Here is a 20,053-nt window from a genome sequence, read left to right on the forward strand (position 1 = left end):
TGAACTAGAAAATAAAGAATCATTAGACTAATTCATCTTGATTATTTAGGCCAGATGACAAAAGGGTCTACACATGAATTTTTTTTTTTCTTTACTTTATCTAAGACATTTATTCCTTCTAATATTGAATGAAATACCTCCATTCAGATATGAACTTTATTGTTAAGCATGTAAAAAATATCTGGTGGACAGAAAATGTTTAGCAAGCAAACATAAACCATTAAGATGTAAACAGTCATTTCCAATTTCAAACCAAATTGAAATTTGTATTTGGAAATCTATAAAGAATACAAAATGGAGAAATTAACACATCTATTGAGCATATAGTACATACAAATGTATACTACACATGAACACAAGAAACTGATGCACCTGAATATTTTGATCAGGTAAATTTCTTGCCCACCTGGCATCTTCCAGACCAGGACTTTATTTGGGAAAACTTATAGTGACTTGAGCTCAGTCAGTTTTTTTCCTCCATATACAAACTTTAGGTTATCTTCTCTTTCTTCATTTAGAAAGGGAATAGCAGAGTCTATTAAGACCAAGAGGCACATCCCAGGAAGGTAAGGGGTAGTAACTCCTGAACTTAAGTCCTGGCTTCTCCCCTGACAACAGCAAGGAACAGGTTTCTCTCCATTTATTGACTAAGGAATTCCTAGGGGATGGAGAAAACTTACAGGAGGTAGAGCAGGCTTGGGTGGTTTTCATGTGAGGAGAACTAATTTTAAAAATGTTTCTTGATGCCCTCAGATTTTCTTCCACAAAAGAAAATTTTAATACCTTTATTTTTTTTGTACAAAGTTAATAGACTTTCATTATAAAAGTTTAAACATGACAGAAATGTATAAGGTAGAAAATACAACTGCCCTTTGACTACCCCTTTCCCTTCTTCTTTCTCTAGGATGACAATTGTTAACAATTTTTGGATATCTTCCAGGATTTTTATATGCATTTATGAATATGAATATGTATATAAACATTTTTCACAAAAGTGAGATTAAATAGATTATATTTTGCAAATTGCTTTTCTCATTTAGTAATATATAGCTTTCTATGTTAAGGCTTAGAGATCTAAGTTTTTTTTAAAGATGATATAGTATAAATAAATAGATGTGCAAGTAATCATATTTTACTGAAATTTGGACTGTTTTCAGTCTAGCAAAGGAATTGGCGACTATTCAATTTACTTCAATTTGGTATGTATTGCTGTTTTAGTCACTTTGACACTGCTGAAGAAAGTCTCTATCTCCATGTCTTATGTATGATGGATTATGAACAAAGTTATGAGTAGAATGGTTCCACAGTACTTTGTCTTTGTTTTCAACTTTATAACCCTCTTAATCTCCTCTCATCATCTCCAAATCCTGGGTCTTGGTATCCTCAAATCAGGGGTCCCATGTAAAAATGAGTTACGTTTGCATTATTCCTCTAAAAATGAACCATATTACATTATTCAATAGCTTTGAATATTATTTATTTTTTAAAATAAGACATTCTTAGGTCTCCTGAGATTTTATACTAGCAGTCAATAAATTGAAGCATTTTACAACCAAATTTCTTTTTTAATACATTTTTAATTGTGAAATTTAACATATATACAGAACAGTGACAACTTTCAAAGTACAATTTACAAGTAGTTAGAGAGCAAATGTCAAAGAATGTTATGGGTTACAGTTCTACAATTTCATTACTTCCTTATTGCAATATATAACATATAAACAGAAAAGTGATAACTTTCAAAGTATGATTTAACAATTTCAGACCTAAAAATGTGGAAATTAAGGCATAGGGCAGAAAAGCAAAGTACTGAATATTTTAAGCCTTCCTACTCTTTAAATTATTATTTTTAATCTCCAGACATGCCACTATATTGTTTAATCTCTATTCAAAACTTTGATGGTGGCATATTTGCTTTGTTGTACTTTTCTCTGAGAAAACACAGAAATTAATCTTTTAAAATGTTAGTTTGTTTATATATTTAATTGGTTGAAGCTTAATGACCTAGGATGTATCAGGTCCTTTGCAAGATCCTGGATTACAGTGACAGAGGAGGATGTCATCATATTCACAGTCTTCTGGAAGAAGCAGAATAACAAACACTCAAGGCTGAGGGAGAGATATATGTGAAGAGCTGGGGGCACAGCAGAGGTATACCTAAAGGAACAGGGGAAAGAGGCAGAAAAGACTTCCTAGAATTCACAAAAGTTTGACTGAGTCTCAAAAGATTACCTATCTATCTATCTATCTATCTATCTATCTATCTATCTATCTATCTATCTGTCTATCTCTCTCTCCAGGGAGAATATAAGTTTATCAATAGTGAAGGAGAGGATGGTTCCATATAGAGGGCATGTCAAATGGTATAAAAATCTGTGACTCAACAGAGTGCCTTTGAAGCTCTATAATGAGGATATTGGGATGGAGTGTATGTGGCATGGAGCTAGGAGGAAGACCTGAAAAGTTAGGTAAGATGCAGGTGGTGAGGGCCTTGTGCTAAGGAGTTTGGATGTATCTCAAAGACCAATGCAAACCATCAAAGGTTTTAATCAGATGTGTGACATAAAATTTGTATATCAAAAAGATTAATTTTTGGCAGTGATGAAAGATGGCTTAGATGAGATTGAGATGGGAGGTAGAGCAATGTAGGGCCTGTGTAAAAGTTCAGATGAGGAGAGACTAAGTGAATAGAAGAAGATGGAGTTAGATATTTAGTATGACAGAGGCTGCTATGATTTGCTTGGTGCTTTATACTCCCTAAGTATTCAAGATTCATTTGTTAATATTTTTTTTTTCATTTTTATTGAGATTGTTCAGATACCATACAATTATCCAAAGATCCAAAGTGTACAATCACTTGCCCCTGGGTACCCTCATACAGCTGTGCATCCATCACACTTAATTTTTGTTCAATTTTTAGAAACTTTTCATTACTCCAGACAAGAAATAAAGTGAAAGATGAAAAAAGAAAAAAAGAAAAGGAAACTCTAATCCTCCCCTATCCCTAACCAACCCCCCTCAATTGTTGACTCCTAGTATTGATATAGTACGTTTGTTACTGTTTATGAAAAAATGTTGAAATACTACTAACTGTAGTATATAGTTTGTAATAGGTATATAGTTCTTTCCTATATGCCCCTCTGTTATTAACTTCTAATTGTATTGTCATACATTTGTTCTGGTTCATGAAGTGATTTCTAGTATTTGTACAGTTGATCATGGACATTACCCACCATAAAGAATCAGACAATACCACCAATGTCAAGTGTCTAACATGCCTCTCCTATCCCCCCCTCTTATCTGCATTTACCTTAGTATATCACCTTTGTTACATTAAAGGAAGCATAATACAATGATTCTATTAGTTACAGTCTCTAGTTTATGCTGATTGCATCCCTCCCCCAATGCCTCCCCATTTTTAACACCTTGCAAGGTTGACATTTGCTTGTTCTCCCTCGTAAAAGAACATATTTGTACATTTTATCACAATTGTTGAATGCTCTAGATTTCACCAAGTTACACAGTCCCAGTCATTATCTTTCCTCCTTTCTTGTGGTGTCTCACATGCTCCCCATCTTCCTCTCTCAACCGTATTCATAGTTACCTTTGTTCAGTGTACTTACATTGTTGTGCTACCATCTCCCAAAATTGTGTTCCAAACCACACACTCCTGTCTTCTATCACCCTGTAGTGCTCCCTTTAGTATTTCCTGTAGGGCAGGTATCTTGTTCACAAAGTCTCTCATTGTCTGTTTGTCAGAAAATATTTTGAGCTCTCCCTCATATTTGAAGGACAGCTTTGCTGGATACAGGATTCTTGGTTGGTGGTTTTTCTCTTTCAGTATCTTAAACATATCACACCACTTCCTTCTTGCCTCCATGGTTTCTACTGAGAGATCCGCACATAGTCTTATTAAGCTTCCTTTGTATGTAATGGATTGCTTTTTTCTTGCTGCTTTCAGGATTCTCTCTTTGTCTTTGACATTTGATAATCTGATTATTAAGTGTCTTGGCGTAGGCCTATTCATATCTCTTCTGTTTGGAGTACGCTGCGCTTCTTGGATCTGTAATTTTATGTCTTTCTTAAGAGATGGGAAATTTTCATGAATTATTTCCTCTATTATTGCTTCTGCCCCCTTTCCCCTCTCTTCTCCTTCTGGGACACCAATGATACGTACATTATTGTACTTTGTTTCATCTTTGAGTTCCCGGAGACGTTGCTCATATTTTTTCATTCTTTTCTCCATCTGCTCCTTTGTGTGTAGGCTTTTGGGTGTTTTGTTCTCCAGTTCCTGAGTGTTTTCTTCTGCCTCTTGAGATCTGTTGTTGTATGTTTCCATTGTGTCTTTCATCTCTTGTGTTGTGCCTTTCATTTCCATAGATTCTACCAGTAGGTTTTTTGAACTTTTGATTTCTGCCGTATACATGTCCAGTGCTTCCTTTACAGCCTCTATCTCTTTTGCAATATCTTCTCTAAACTTTTTGAATTGATTTAGCATTAGTTGTTTAAATTCCTGTATCTCAGTTGAAGTGTACGTTTGTTCCTTTGACTGGGCCATAACTTTGTTTTTCTTAGTGTAGGTTGTAATTTTCTGTTGTCTAGGCATGGTTTCCTTGTTTATCCAAATCAGGTTTTCCCAGACCAGAACAGAGGGAAGAAATATTCAGTATCTGGTTTCCCTGCGGGTGTGTCTTAGAAAATTGCTCCACCCTTTGATGCCTCGGGTCACTGTGCTTTTCTGCCCAGCAGGTGACACCTGTTAGCCTATAATTCTTGACTGGTGTGAGGAGGTATGGCCGTGTTCCCCCAGGCTCTGGGGTCTGGTTCTGAATGGAAAGGGCCCCACCCCTTTCCTCCTAGAGAAGACAGAGCCCCCAGGTGGAGGTCATTAGCATTTCAATGGTCTCGCTCTCTACTTGTGGTGTCTCCGCCCTTCCCCGAGTCACAGCCCTGGAAACTGAATATGACTGGGGCTTTCTCCACTGAGCCGAAAAAGAAACAGATAGTCCCCTTCAGACCCAGTCAAGGCGACCCTCCGGCTCTCCCAGGTCAGTCGTCACCCAAAGCCTCTGTCTGTTTTTTGGGCATGCGTACCTGTAGTGAGCAGTTCACACTCGCTACTTAAAACCCCAGTTGGAGCTCAGCTGAGCTGTATTCGCTTGCTGGGAGAGAGCTTCTCTCTGGCACCACGAGGCTTTGCAGCTCAGGCTATGGGGGAGGGGGTCTCACGACTTGGATCCGCAGGTTTTACTTACAGATTTTATGCTGTGTTCTCGGGCATTCCTCCCAATTCAGGTTGGTGTATGATGAGTGGATGGTCTTGTTTGTCCCCCCGCAGTTATTCTGGATTATTTACTAGTTGTTTCTGGTTTTTTATAGTTGTTCCAGGGGGACTGCTTAGCTTCCACTCCTCTCTATGTCGCCATCTTGCCTGCCCCTCCATTTGTTAATATTTAATCCATTGTTCTCCAGAGTGTTTTTAAAAATCTGTTGTTAAAGTTGATCTGAGAACAATTAATTTTGAGCATCATTTTAAAAATTTAACCAGTCATTAAAAATCCTCTCTAATCAAAATAGTCTAATACAAACTAAGAATATTTTCAACATCTATGTCAAAAAGGAAATATCTTTAATATATAAAAAATTACTACAGACCTCTATGATGAAAATGAATAGCCCAATTAAGAATGGCAATTCACATGGATAAGCTCTTCAAAAGTGCAGAAATAAAAATATCCAAGAAACAGATAAAAATATGCAGCTTTGCTAATTATAAAAGAAGAGATTGAAACAATGAGACATCACCTTCACTTATCAAATTGTCAAAGGTTTAAAAAATGGACCTGAATATTGACAAAGGTATTGCATTTTGTCTAATAGTCCTTTTACACACTGCTGGTAGGAGGGTGAATTAATCTAAATCTTTGGGGAACAAATGGATAACATAAATTAAAAACCTTAAGCATATGAAGACACTTTGACCCAGTAATTCCTTCTTTAGGAATTTATCTTAGTAATTAGATAATGTTTACCACGATGTATATACAAGGCTATCCATTGAATTATTGCACACAATAGCTTTAGGAGAGCATTTTTGGGGTGCTGTCTGGTTCATGATGACCTCTTTTATGGACTAGCTTACTTCTGGAGGCGAGCCCCTCACTCCCCCCCTACAAATGACTATAATTGATAGAGAGGAAAATAGTATCTCTGTCAAGTTGAGCTGAATTTCCATGTTTGCTTTTTTTTTTTCAAGAGGAGAAGAATGCTGAGAGCAGAAAGGAGAAGCGTGAGACGGCAAAAAGTTTTCTGAAATAGAAGATAAGGAAGGGAGAGACTTATAGCATTTAGAAGACCTATTATAGTGGGTGGAAGAGGCCAAAGCTGAGCATAAGACTTTGCACAAACCAAAAAGACTGAATCAACTTAAATAAGCGATGCCTGGGTGAGGCGGTTTAATGTTGAATCACACAACTAGGGGCAATGATCCTCTTTCCCGTTAAATGACCTCTACTTAGAATTCTAGGCAGGAACTAATCAGTGACCCAGGTGTTCTGGTCCACCCATTCCTTTTTTTATTTTAGTGTTCCATTTCCACTAGCTTTTCAAGGATTCTAAGATTGGATGAAATATTCCAAGACTGAGAGAGAAAAAATGATATAGAAAACTAATTTGTAAGTTGTAGATAACATTAAACATTTCAGTCCAACAGACCTCGTACTCTTATTTAGATACTGCACAATCTCAGATGTTAACACTTTGTACCCTCTCACTTGAGTTGTCAAATCCCACACATTAGACGAAGGAAAGTTCTGCATGCCAGTGCCTGCAATTTGCATATTGAGCTTTTCTCATTGAGCTGTTCAATTTATTTTGAGAACTCTTCAATTAGTTGTCGGAGAGTTAGATACTTAGCTGATGGAGAGTGGAGTTGATGAACTGACTCTTCTGAACATAGACTTCTCATTAGTTAGTACCACATCTCACCTGTTCCCTCTGCTGTATCTGGTGTTTCCTATTTAAAAGCTTCTCCAGGATTCTGTAGGACTGAGCAGAGCTCCTCTTGGCTGGATCACTATTTTTGGCAGTAGCTTCCTCTTCCTGGCTTCATTAATTACTCTTTCTTTATCCTTTCTCCAACTTCCAAACATTGGTTGAAATCTTTCCTTTGTTCAGGTGCTCCCTCATTATTTTCACCAGTGTAAGTTTTATTTATTTATATGTTAATTCTTTATCATTTTAATGGGATGGGGATTCCATAGGGGGAGGGGAAAACTGTTTGTATTCAATTGGCTATCTAAAATACTTAAACCACTTAACATTTTGATAGATATGGCCAAATTGCCTTTCCTTTTTGATATTTATACTTCTTGATTCCTTTTCTTATTTTATTGCATTGGTTAAACTTGAATATAATGTTGATGGTGGTAGTGGGCTTCCTTATATTCTATTTTAGTGGAAATGCTTCTAATATTTCAACATCAAATATGACATTTGTTGTAGGTCAGTATCCTACCGCAAATGAGGCTGACAAATTTTCTTAATATGTCTGATGAGTTTTTTTTTTTTAACCTGGAATGCTTTTTAGTCTTAAGTTATATTGGGAGTATCTATTGAGATAAAAATGAGCCCCTCATTTAATATGTTAATATAGTGGATTACATTAATATGGTTCCTAATTTAAAACTATTCGTTTATACCTGGAATGTACCTAGCTTGGTCATTATGTGTCTGGTTTGAATGTATTATGTACCCCAAAATGCCATTATCTTTGATGTAATCTTGTGAGGGCAGATGTATCAGTGTTGATTAGATTGTAATTCTTTGAGTGTTTCCATGGAGATGTGACCCACCCAACTGTGGGTGATAACTCTGATTGGATAATTTCCACGGAGGCGTGGCCGTGCCCATCCTGCGTGGGGCTTGATTAGTTTACTAGAGCACTATATAAGCTCAGACAGAAGGAACAAGTTTGCTACAGCCAAAAGGGACACTTTAAAGAATGCACAGGAGCTGAGAGAGGAACTGCAGTTTACAGAGACATTTTGGAGATGGCCTTTGAAACAGACTTTTGCTCTGGAGAAGCCAAGAGAGGAAAAAGCCCCAAGTGCAAAAAAGAGTGACATTTTTGAGGAACTGCAGCCTAGAGAGGAATGTCCTGGGAGAAAGCCATTTTGAACCCAGAACTCGGGAGCAGACACCAGCCACGTCCCTTCCCAGCTAACAGAGGTTTTTCCGGACACCATTGGCCATCCTCCAGTGAAGGTACTCAATTGTTGATGTGTTACCTTGGACACTTTATGGCCTTAAGACTGTAACTGTGTAACCAAATAAACCCCCTTTTATGAAAGCCAATCCATCTCTGGTGTTTTGCATTTTGGCAGCATTAGCAAACTAGAACATTGTTTTATTATTTTACTACATAGCTGGATTAATTTTACCAATGCGTCATTTCATATATTTCATCTCTGTCATAAGTAAAACTGGCCTACACTTCCTAACCTTGTTTGGTGTTGGTAGCAGGATTATGTTAGATCTTTGGAATGAAGTGGAAGACTTTCATCCTTTTCTAAGCCCTAATACAGACGATACAACATGGAAATTATCCTTCCCTTTAAGATTTGTTAGAAATCACAAAAACTTTCTGGATCAGGTGCTTTTTTGAGGAGTAGGGCTTTGGCTACCTTTTCCATTTCCTCTGTACATACCAATATTTTCAGATTTTCTACATATTGTTGCATCATCTAAAAGTATTATAAAATATTATAAAATATATCATTCAGAACTAAGATATAACAAAAATCTGTATTCACTACCCAACTCCATTAAATCCAAACATTTAATTTACTTGCTTAATTCTTTAAAAAGAAACTCAACACTATAGATACAGTGACGTCCCTGACATTCCTCTTCCCGGTTCTATTCCCTGAGTTCCCTCCCCAGACGGAATCACTATCCTGAACATGGTATTTATGACTCCAGTGCGTGTTTTATACTTTAACTACATACACATATTCATAACAATACATAAGCATTATTTTGCATGTTTTCAAAATTTATACAAATGCAATCATATGCCATGTATAATTCTGCATCTTCCTTTTTCGTGTGTGCAATTTAGATATTTTAGGTATTTATTCATGTTGACACATGTAACTTAGTTCTTTCATTTAATCTACCGTGTAGTAATTCCCTTGTATGAATATGTAATCATCGGTCCACCCTCTCTTGGTAGATATTTAGTTTTTTTTTTTTTAAGCACAGATATTCTTGACTCCTGGAACTCATGTATCAGATTTTCTCTAGACTATATATCTGGAAGTGGAATTGTTGGCCTAAAAAATGTTCTATATTCAACTTTACCAGATTCTGCCATTTTTTTCTGCAGAGTATTCACACCAACTTACATTCCCATAAGCAGTATGAGAGTTCTCATTTCTCCACATCTTTACCCACACTTGGTATTATCTCACTTTCAATTTTTTTTTCAATCTGATAAGTGTGAAATGTATCTCATTATTTTAATTTGTATTTTATTGGTTATCAATGACAGTTATTCATGTTTTTTTTTTTTAATTCTGTGACTTGCATTGCACCATCATTTATTGTCTATTCAGTTAATTTTGGGTTTCATCTTACTAATTTCATCTACTTTCTTTGGGTTTACTTCATTTTTTGTAGCTTCTTGCATTATGTGCTTTATTTTCAATCATTCTTAGTTTTCAGTGTATGATTTAAGGCTGTAAGTTTTTTCCTAAGAATTATTTTGGTCATACGCCATATTTTAAATTTTCTGTTTTAATTTTTGCTCTAATATAATAAAGTGTTTTAAAATCTCCAAATAGATTTTTTTAAATATTTTTTTCTTAGAGGACTTGCAGATTTACATAAAAATCATGCCAAAAATACAGAGTTCCCACATATCCCCTCACACACAAATATACACAATTTTCCTTGTTATTATCACTTTGCATCAGTGCAGTACATTTGTTATGATTGATGAACCACTACTATTATAATTGTATTCTTAATATAGTCCATAGTTTACATTAGGGTTCACACTGTTTGTGTTGTACAATCCTATGATGTTTTAAAAATTTTTATTCTAGTAACATGTAATCAAGCTAAACTTACCCTTCCCACCACATTCAAATATATAACTCAGTGGTGTTAATTACATTCACAATTTTGTGCTACCATCATCACCATCCATTACCAAAACTCTTCAGTCACCCAAAACAAAAACTCTGTACAATTTAAGGTTAACTCCCCATTCCCTTCCCCCACCCCAGCCCCTGGTAACCTGTTTTCTAGTTTCAGACTCCATGAATTTGCTTATATTATTTCATATCGCTAAGATAATACATTATTTATTCTTTTGTGTCTGGCTTATTCCACTCAACATGGTATCTTCAAGGTTCATCTGTGCTGTCACATGTGTAAGAACACCATTCCTTTTTTATGGCTGAATAATATTCCACTGTATAGCTCTACCACATTTTGTTTATCCATTTATAGATTGATGGGCACTTGGGCTGTTTCCATCTTTTGGTAATTGTGAATAATGCTGCTATGAATATTGATGTGTAAATAACTGTTCAAGTCCCTGCTTTCAATTCTTTTGAGTATATACCTAGATGTGGGATTTCCAGGTCATGTGGAAATTCTATACTTAACTTTCTGAGGAACTGTCTTCCACAGTTCCTGCACCATTTTGCATTCTCACCAACAATGAACAAGTGTTCCTGTTTCTCCTCATTATCTCCGACACTTATTATTTTTCAGTTTTTAAAGGTATCCCTTCTAGTGTGTGTGAAATGGTATCTCATTATGGATTTGATTTGCATTTCCCTAATGACTTATGATGAGGAGTATCTTTTCATTTGCTTTTTGGCCATCTGTAGATCTTCTTTGGAAAAATGTCCATTTAAGTCTTTTGCCCATTTTTAAGTTGAATTGTTCATCTTTTTGTTGCTGAATTGTAGGATTTGTTTACAAAATCTGGATATTCAACCATTTCAGATATTTGGTCTGCAAACATTTTCTCCCATTCTATAAGTTGTTTTTTTACCTTCATGATGAAGTCCTTAGATACACAAAAGTTTTAAATTTTGATGAAGTCCAGTTTATCTATTTTTTTTTTTCTTTTTTTGCTCATGCTTTTGGTGTAAAGTCTAAGAAACCATTGCCTAGAACAAAGTCCTGAAGATGCTTTCCTATGTTTTCTTCTAGAAGTTTTATAATTTGGGTTCTTATATTTAGGTCTTTGATGCATTTTGAAATAACTTTTGTATATTGTGTGATTTAAATATCTTTGAATTTATTAAGACTTGTTTTGTGACCCAACATATGGCCTATTCTGGAGAATGACCTATGTCCACTTGAAAAGAAAGTATATTTTGCTGCTATTGGGTGAAATGCTTTATATCTGCCTGTTAAGCCTAGTTGGTTATAGTATTGTGCAAGTCTTCTGTGTCCTTATTGATCTTCTGCCTAGATGTTTTATCCATTATTGAGAGTGGTGTATTGAATTCCCCTGCTTTTAATGTAGAGACATCTGTCTCTCCCTTCAAATCTGTCAATATTTGCTTCACATATTCTGGATCTCTGCCATTAGGTGCATATATATTTATAATTGTTATGTCTTCTTGTTATATTGACCCCTTTATCAGTTCATAGTGACCTTCTTTGTCCCTCATATAGGTTTGTTTTACTTAAACCCCAGCACTCTTTTGGTTACTATTTGCATGCCATACTTTTTCACCATCTTTCCACTTTCAACATAGTTGTGTCTTTGGACTTAAGTTGAGTCTCTTGTACACAGTATATAGTTGAGTCATGCTTTTTTAATCCGTTCTGCCAGTATCTACCTTTTGCTGGAGAGTTTATTACATTTACATTTAAAGTAACTATTGATAAAGCAGGACTTTCTCCTGTCATTTTGTTATTTGGTCGTTGTTAAGTTTTATACCTTTTTTTGTCCCTCAGTTCTTCCATCAATGTCTATTTCCATATTTATTTGACTTTTTGTAGTGTACTATTTTGAGTACCTTCTCATTTCCTTCTGTATATGTTTTTCATAGATTTTCTTTATCATTAGCATGGAGCTTAAATTCAATATCCTAAATCTGTAACAACCATGTTTGATTTGATACTAACTTAACTTCAGTTGCGTACAACAGTCAGGTGGGCCATTGTGGTCAGGAAATGTGGCCTGTATAATTGCTACTTTTTGGTATACACTAGGATTTTCTTTCTGATATATTTAAGTTATATGAATGTTTCATTTGTGTTTAAAGAGTGGGTATAAAGTCCTATATGTACTATTATATCTAGCTTTTTAAAATTGCTTTTAGATATTAATATTACTTAAATATTAAGTAAATAGAAAATAATATTTATAAATGTATACCAAAAATAAAGAAGACACAATGAACACCTATGCATCCACAACAATATAAGTAACAGAACAATTCCATTGTCTTTGAATTCCCTGTGTGCTTCTTCCTAATTTTATCTCCTTTACTCCCTCTTCAGAGATAAACAATACCTTGAATTTTTTTTCTTTAGCATAACCTGCTGTTCACATGTTGTATTATCTGGTTTTGTGTTTTTGAACTTTGTATCAGTATGTATTCAGATATTTATTTTATACTTTATGTGATGGTTAATTTTATGTGTCAACTTCACTAGGCTAGTTTAAATACACTGTTATTTAATCAAACACTATTCTAGATGTTGCTGTGACTATATCTTGTGGATGTGGTTAATATGTACAATAATCGACTTTCAGTAAAGGAAATTACCCTTGATATGTGGGTTGAGGGCTCATCCATCAGTTAAAGTCCTTAAATTAAAAACTGAGGTTTCTAGGAGAAGAAAAATTCTGCCTGAAGACAGCAGCATAAATTCCTGCCCGAGTTTCCAGCCTGCACCAAGGATTTCAGAGTCAAGACTACAATACAGATTCTTGCCTGATTTTCCAGCCCACTGGTCTGCCCTACAAATTTCAGACTTGCCAGTCCCCACACCTATGAGCCAGTTCCTTAAAATAAATCATCTATCCATCTATCATATATCTATCATCAATTCTATCTATCTATTGATTGATTGATATTGATGTATTGATATATCCTATTGATTCTGTTTCTTTGAAGAACCCTGACTGACACGTTTTGGTTATTATCCAATACTACATTATTTTGCTGCTCAAATTCTTCCAGCTTTGGCCATCAGGAGATTGGGAGCTCTTTCGATTGGCTCCTTTGTCCCTTTGATATATCCCCATTATTGTAGGGTTGTTTTTTGTCTTTTGTTTTGTTTTTCTTAATTTTGGTAATACAAGATGCTCCAGACCCTTAGACTGTTCCCCAATCTGAGTTTTGCTAAGTGCATATTCCTGAGTTCAAAAGACTCCTCTGCCCTGTGCATTTCCTGATAATTGGCTGCAGGATACAGAGTCCTGATCAGATGACTCATGTTTGATTCTTTTGGCAAGACTGTAGGTGATATTGTATCTTTGATCAGAAAGCAAATGTTTGGTTGTCCCTCTCTTTTTTTGTGGTTTTAGCAGCTGCTGATGCTCAGTGGGTGCCCAGATCCATTAATTCATTGGGAGTTGCAAAATGATGATATTCTAGTTCTATAATTTCTTCTCATTCATTTGTTGGAACACTTTTATAAAGAGGTTTCCTCTCATCTACTGTTTGGTTACCTGATGGTATAGTGGTGCACTCACAGGAACGGCAGGCAAAAATTGCTTGGTTCTTTCCATTTATTTACAAATTTTATCTATCAACTCCTTTAAATAGTTTTTTTTAAAAATGTCATTATAAACTCATGGATTTAAACATATTTGGGTTTCCATTAAAGTTTTTATCCTTTATGAAACTCAGATTGTCCCATCTTTGACCAGTGAGAGACTTCTAAATTTGGCTCCTGAGTCTTTTTGACGTGACTCCAGTAATCTTTGATAGTTTTCTTATTTCTGATATAAAATGTGCTAAGCTCATCTTGGATATTTCTTGTCCCAGACCTGGAACTGGAATCATTTTCCCAAGAATTCCGGAGGCTCTGGGCTTGGCTCTCCTACTCCCTGAGGAACACTGAGCAGGTCACATTACCTCTCTGGACTTAAAGATAAATATTACTTTTCTAGCAAATTCTTTCAAATTGCATTTTAATTTACTTTCAAAAAAGAAAAGAAGACATGTAGGGCATGTCTGGACTTACTGTCCAGTTGTTTTGGTAAGTATCACTCCCTTTTTTTTAACCTTGCCCCTTCACATATGTGTGTTATCTATCTGCCTAGTTCCTGAAAGCTTTTGAGTTTGATGCCTTACAAGTAGATAATTTTGAAGGCTGCGTTTCTCAAAGTGTGATTTAAGGGTTTTGTTAAAATGCAAATTTCTGTGCTCTGTTCCCAAGTTTACTTAATCAGACTCTTGGGGAGTGTCCAGGAAATTGCATGTTATTAAGGGTTCCAGATGATTCTATTGCTCATCTAATTTGAAAATTACTGCTAAGGTAAGTTCCAACTATATCATTCTACCATTATAGATAGGACTGGAAAGGTGTTTATTTTATCTACTTGTTATGATTCTGGGATGGGAAGGCCACTTTTCTTACCGTACTTTCTTTATGGGTTATTGGAGGCAAGGCCAAGCAGTTCTCAAAGCCGGGTATTAGGACATGAAGAGATTCTGTGTACTTAGAGAGTCATCAGATTACACAGGTACTGGGGTGAAGTTCTAGAGCTCAAGGTATCAGAAAAAGTGAGAAGGCTAAAACCATGGTTATTAATAACTGACATGTATTGTGCACCAGTCAGTGTGCTGGGGATTCATATTACCACCTTTGAATCTTAGAAAGCCCTCAGAAGCAGGTCTGATGATCTCCTATAATAAATAAAGGACCAGAAAGGTGAAGTAATCTTTTAATTCCCCTGAGCTGATGAGTTGTTGAGTTAAGTTCACACCCAGTTCTGAATGTCACCAAAGATGGTCCGATCACCCCTGTTTGATCCCTAACTGTGTGGGATCCAGGACTAAGAGGGAACTAGGAATGTGTTGGTTCACAAAATCTTTGCCTAACATGGACTGGAGAAAGCACTAAACAGAAGACTGTTCAATAAGCTCCTAAAGGATGCAGATGAACATATTCCATGAATTGTGCTCTTATTTCCTAGAGAACGCACTGGCACATAACAGATTCTCAGTAAGTTTGTTGCTATTGAATTGAGAAATGAAAGTTGTGTCTGCAGAGCCCTGCAAGGACTGATTCCTCTTAATTTTTTTTTTCTTTCCAAAACTTGTGCATATGAAACACCAACAATCTTCTGGGGAGCTTTTCTAAAGGACGGGTTTCTGGACCCCTTCCCAAATTTATGAATCACAATTTCTTGATGTAGAACCTGGGAAGCTGTATCTATAAAAAATTTTCCCTAGTGATTCTGTTGCTCAGCCAGGTTTGGGAAATAGTGGATTAGATTATTCCAAAAGGAATTGCTTGTGCTAGGGGACAACATGCCTAATTACAGTGATTCTGATTTGAGGTGTTAGAGAAGACCTGGCCGGTAGAAAAGGACAAAGGGACCTTTAATTTTCTTCCTCAACCTCTCCCTCCTCCTCCTTCCCTTGTGCCGCCTCCACCCTCTACCTTCTTGTTCCTGCTGTCACCGAGTCGGGCCCTAAACTGGATGTAAAATGACCCTTAGAACAGTAGCGCCACATTGTGGAAACAAACAATAAAATACTACAAACAGGAACGGGACGCGGCCTCATCACCGGGGCTGCGGTACCACTTTGTCCTGCAGAGGGCAGCACTTCCTTACTTTTTTTGGTGAGGCGATTAGATGTACCTACGTGACCGAGCTCAGTAAACAACCCCTGGGGGAAGACAGGGGGTGGAACATCCCTTCCAGATCAGAAATCAAAAACCTCCAACCTTTGAAACTAGAAATAAACCAGGGGGGAGGGCGTGTGGAGGGGAATTAGTGCTGAGGTTAAAAGCCAATCTCAGTGAGAGTCTTGGTCAGGGAAAGACTATGACGGATCCCAAGTCACTGTGTGACTTTATAGATCCATGTCTCTCTGGGATAGTACCTGCTGGCAGCTATGTCTTGAAAAGAGTTCTTTCCTTTATGGCATACATGAGTCAGCCATTAATTAACAGATCTGGCCTCCTGTCTGGTGATATTTCTACCCAATGACAGAGGTTTATGTTGGTGGAGCTGGGTTGGGTCACTGTAGGGTTTGATGATGCATCTTTTGATCTATTCATTCTCTCTCTCTCTCTCTCTCTCTCTCACACACACACACACACACACACACACACACATATTTCTCTGACATTTGTACTTGAGTACCTTTTTCAATGATTTAATCATATTTAGTGATCTAGCTAACTTATAGAAATATCTATTAAAGTTACATAAACCCACCAATCCACTAGTTGCTTTCTCTTCCTTTTCCAATAGCTGCACTTAGGCCCCCAAAGTTGAGGAGTATTGGGAGAAGGATGTACACCTCTGTAGATTTTCATAAGATTCTCTAGCATATGCTTGCTTGGCTTTATTTCTCTGCTTTGACTCTTCTAGCTGCTTGGTTTCCTGAAATCTAGTTAGACGGACAGCCAGGATCATCTGGTTTAGTGTAATGATTTCCTCATTGTTTTGCTTTCTCTGATATGTTTGCTGTTTCCCTAACTAGACTGTAAGTACTTCAACTTTAGGCTCCCAGGTCGAGGTTTCATATCTCCTGAACACTCACCTTGCAAATGGTCTGACATGTACTACTTGCTCAATAAAAATATTTAGGTTGATAGGTGAATAATGAGGAGGGGTGTTTTTAAAACAGTGTGAAGTAGGGGAGAACCAGGAGATAGAAATGAATAAAAAATGTTTCTAAAAGATTGGCTTGGCTGAGCAATGAAAGGAGGTAGCTGAGGAAAGGAAAATGGAGGAGGAGTCTATCAAAGCAACCAAAGGAAGGATGTTGGGGTCTAGTTTTTTTTTCATAAAATAGAAATGATGTTGTGGACAATGGTAACTTCTGAAGAGATGGTCGTGGTCAAACTGCAAAGAAATAAGATTTCCTCACTGGTTGAAGGAAAAATGAATGGGTATCCTGTGAAAGAGAGCTGTAATTTTGGAGTTCAGATTGATGAATGAGTCTACAGATTCATTGCACTAGGCCAAGATTAAAATTATCCCTAAATGGTCCAACTGAATATTGACTACCAAAACCATTTTTAAATTTTTGCTTTATTGCCCTGTGGAATTGAACCAGTTTAAGGATCCATTAAAACTTCTGCTTTAACTTTAGCTTCTTAGGTACAGTGAATTAAAAAGACGGGGCTAGCCATTCTGACACTCATTTTCATCAGCTAAGTACATTTTCCAGAGACCTTTATTTTTAAATGTTTATAAGGATTAAGATTTATTGAAATAAAAGAATACTTGGAAAACAGATGTTTTATTTTTTTTTTTGCTTTCTAATTGCACATAGGAATGAAAGAATGCACAGGAGTATTTTAAAATAAAACTCAGAATGTTTTCATTCATGTCTATTTCTTATTTAAATAATTGTTTTTGTGTCTGTGAAGTGATTGTTTGGTGGCAGCATTTCATATTGTTTGAAGGAGAAATAATCCATTGATTTTAGTGGTATTAAGTATGAAATAGCTGGGATCTGGATCAGTGATTTGGTCATGGTTGTAAAGAAGAATAAATAAGTCTAAAAGCAGTAGAATCTTGGAATAGAGTCTACCGGTTAATTGGGTTTCTGATTAACTATGGGTTAACGAGAAAACACTTTTGTTTCAATGCTTACTGACGATCTTTCTAAATTGCCTCAGTCCATTTTCTTGCTTTAATAAGTAGTCTAATGAACATAATTAAATCTTCTCTTACTGATTCAGCATACTGCAATGCCTCAGAATCATTACTCTGAACAGAATATTTAATTCTGTTCTCTACTGTAGCTACAGAAGGTACCGGAGTTCAGATTGACTCTTGGGCATTTCTTTACTTTTCAAAAATAAATTCAATGTGATCTGCATATTTTACTTATAGAAATTTACCATAATTAAGCAATCAATCCAATGCCTTTTATATATCATAGTAAAATAGATTATTCAGTCCAGAAGGGACTTTTAAGAAATTCAATATCATCGTTTAACAGAGGAAGAAACTAAAGTCTAGAAAATAACCAAGAGGATTGGTGCAATTAGGACTGCAAACAGTGTCTCCTGATTGCAAACCCAGTGCCCCTTTTTACATGATGCTGCAACTTTCAAACGAGTTGTGATTCTGATTGCTTTCCTCCCTTCCCTCTTGAAAGGGGAGTTCGTTCTCAAAATTGATTGTTTGAGACTTTTGTTTAAAATGTAAAATGTAAGCTCCACAGGAGCAGGGACTTCTGTCTGTTTTGTCCACTGATGTATTCTCAGCACCTAGAATGCTGCCTGTCCCTTAGTAGGCATCCAATAAATGTTTGTTGGTTGAAAGAATAAAATGAAGATTAAATATTTATAATATATAAGATTACTTGATTTCAAGTTCATGGGCTGCATATAGTTCTACGTTTGATTACTCAGCACTCATTAAAACTGACAGTATGCAGATTATAGCTTAGAATCATAATAGTCCAAATGTTGAATACATAATTAGAAAGTGACATAAAAAGGATAAATATTAAACAATTGTTATGGTAAAACATCTGGAACTCTTGTCTCACTTTGGCTGTGTATCTCAGTTTCAAACACCAAAGGAAAACCTACCATATCTTGAGCACCCAGATGTTAAACTGTAAAACTCTGCAGATGGTCAAATGAATCAACCAATTAGAAAATATCAAAGTTCAGCTTTACAGAGCTGTTGTGTTAAATATGAATTCTCCGTAGTAGTCTTACACTAAGAATTAAGCACACATCTCTTCAAAACAAGGCAAACAAAGTCATCCAACTAGGGAGAACAGAATATTAGTGGACACTGGACCCTGTGCTTATTATTAGGTATGCCCTTTGACTTTTAAAATTGGTAGGTGTGCTTAAATCATCTGGCAAGACAAGAATATTAAGAAATACCTCAGAAACAAGCTCAAGAATGGATGAATTGCGAAAGCCCTTTATTTAAGGAACAGTTTAAAATTTAACAATGTAAACACCTGAGGTTATATGCATACACAGGTGTATTTGAACAGTCCATGGTTTCAATAATACAACCCCAGAAGATGTCACTTAGCTACAAAAGTACACCCATGTGTTATCAGCTTTATATTCCAGGGGATGCTTTAGGTCTCCAGAATTCTTTAAATTTCTTTATTCTTGAGTCACCACTAGACTATAAGTTCCTTAATGTCAGGGATCTTGTGTAATTCATATTTGTTATCTGCAGTGCTTGGCGCATTGTTGGAAAATAACAGGTACTTAATAACAGACTTAAGGGCCCTGTTGTTCTAAATTGTCATCATAGATGAAACGTTAGTAGAAAGGAGTTTATAATGTTCAGAAAAATTTAGCTGGAGTAGAAGATACAGGGAAATGAAGTGTCTTTTGGACCTCCAAATCTTGGGTATTAATACTCATCATCACAAATGTTCACTAGTAGCAGAGCTTTGTGAGAAGCACATACACACAAAAGCACGTTTGCTGTTACCAAAGTACATTGAAAGGACAGCTTTTGATCATTTCTTCATTTTGTCTAATTTCTGAACTACACATGGTATTAGTTAACAGTCATATGTTTCATGCAGATGTTGTTTTCTGGGGAGAAATTTGTCTTTCTGTGCCCTCTGTGCTCAGCTTTCTATTCAAATCAACTTTAACCCCTTCTTGGTGAGAAATTACATAGTAGGAGTCATTACTACATGATGGTGAAAATGATTGGACTGTAGAGAATGCAGGGAGGAGGGGGCTGTCACCCGGCCCCTTATCCCGGGAAGATAAGACTCAGAGGAAGCAAAAGAGGTGAGAGCTGGCAGGCCAGGACAAGGTGGATGGCTTGTGCCTCCTGACATGGAGCTGTCAGGATGGAAGGTCACTTAGAGGTCAG

This window comes from Choloepus didactylus, chromosome 15 (assembly GCF_015220235.1).
Source record: "Choloepus didactylus isolate mChoDid1 chromosome 15, mChoDid1.pri, whole genome shotgun sequence".
In the NCBI taxonomy this organism is placed as follows: domain Eukaryota; kingdom Metazoa; phylum Chordata; class Mammalia; order Pilosa; family Megalonychidae; genus Choloepus; species Choloepus didactylus.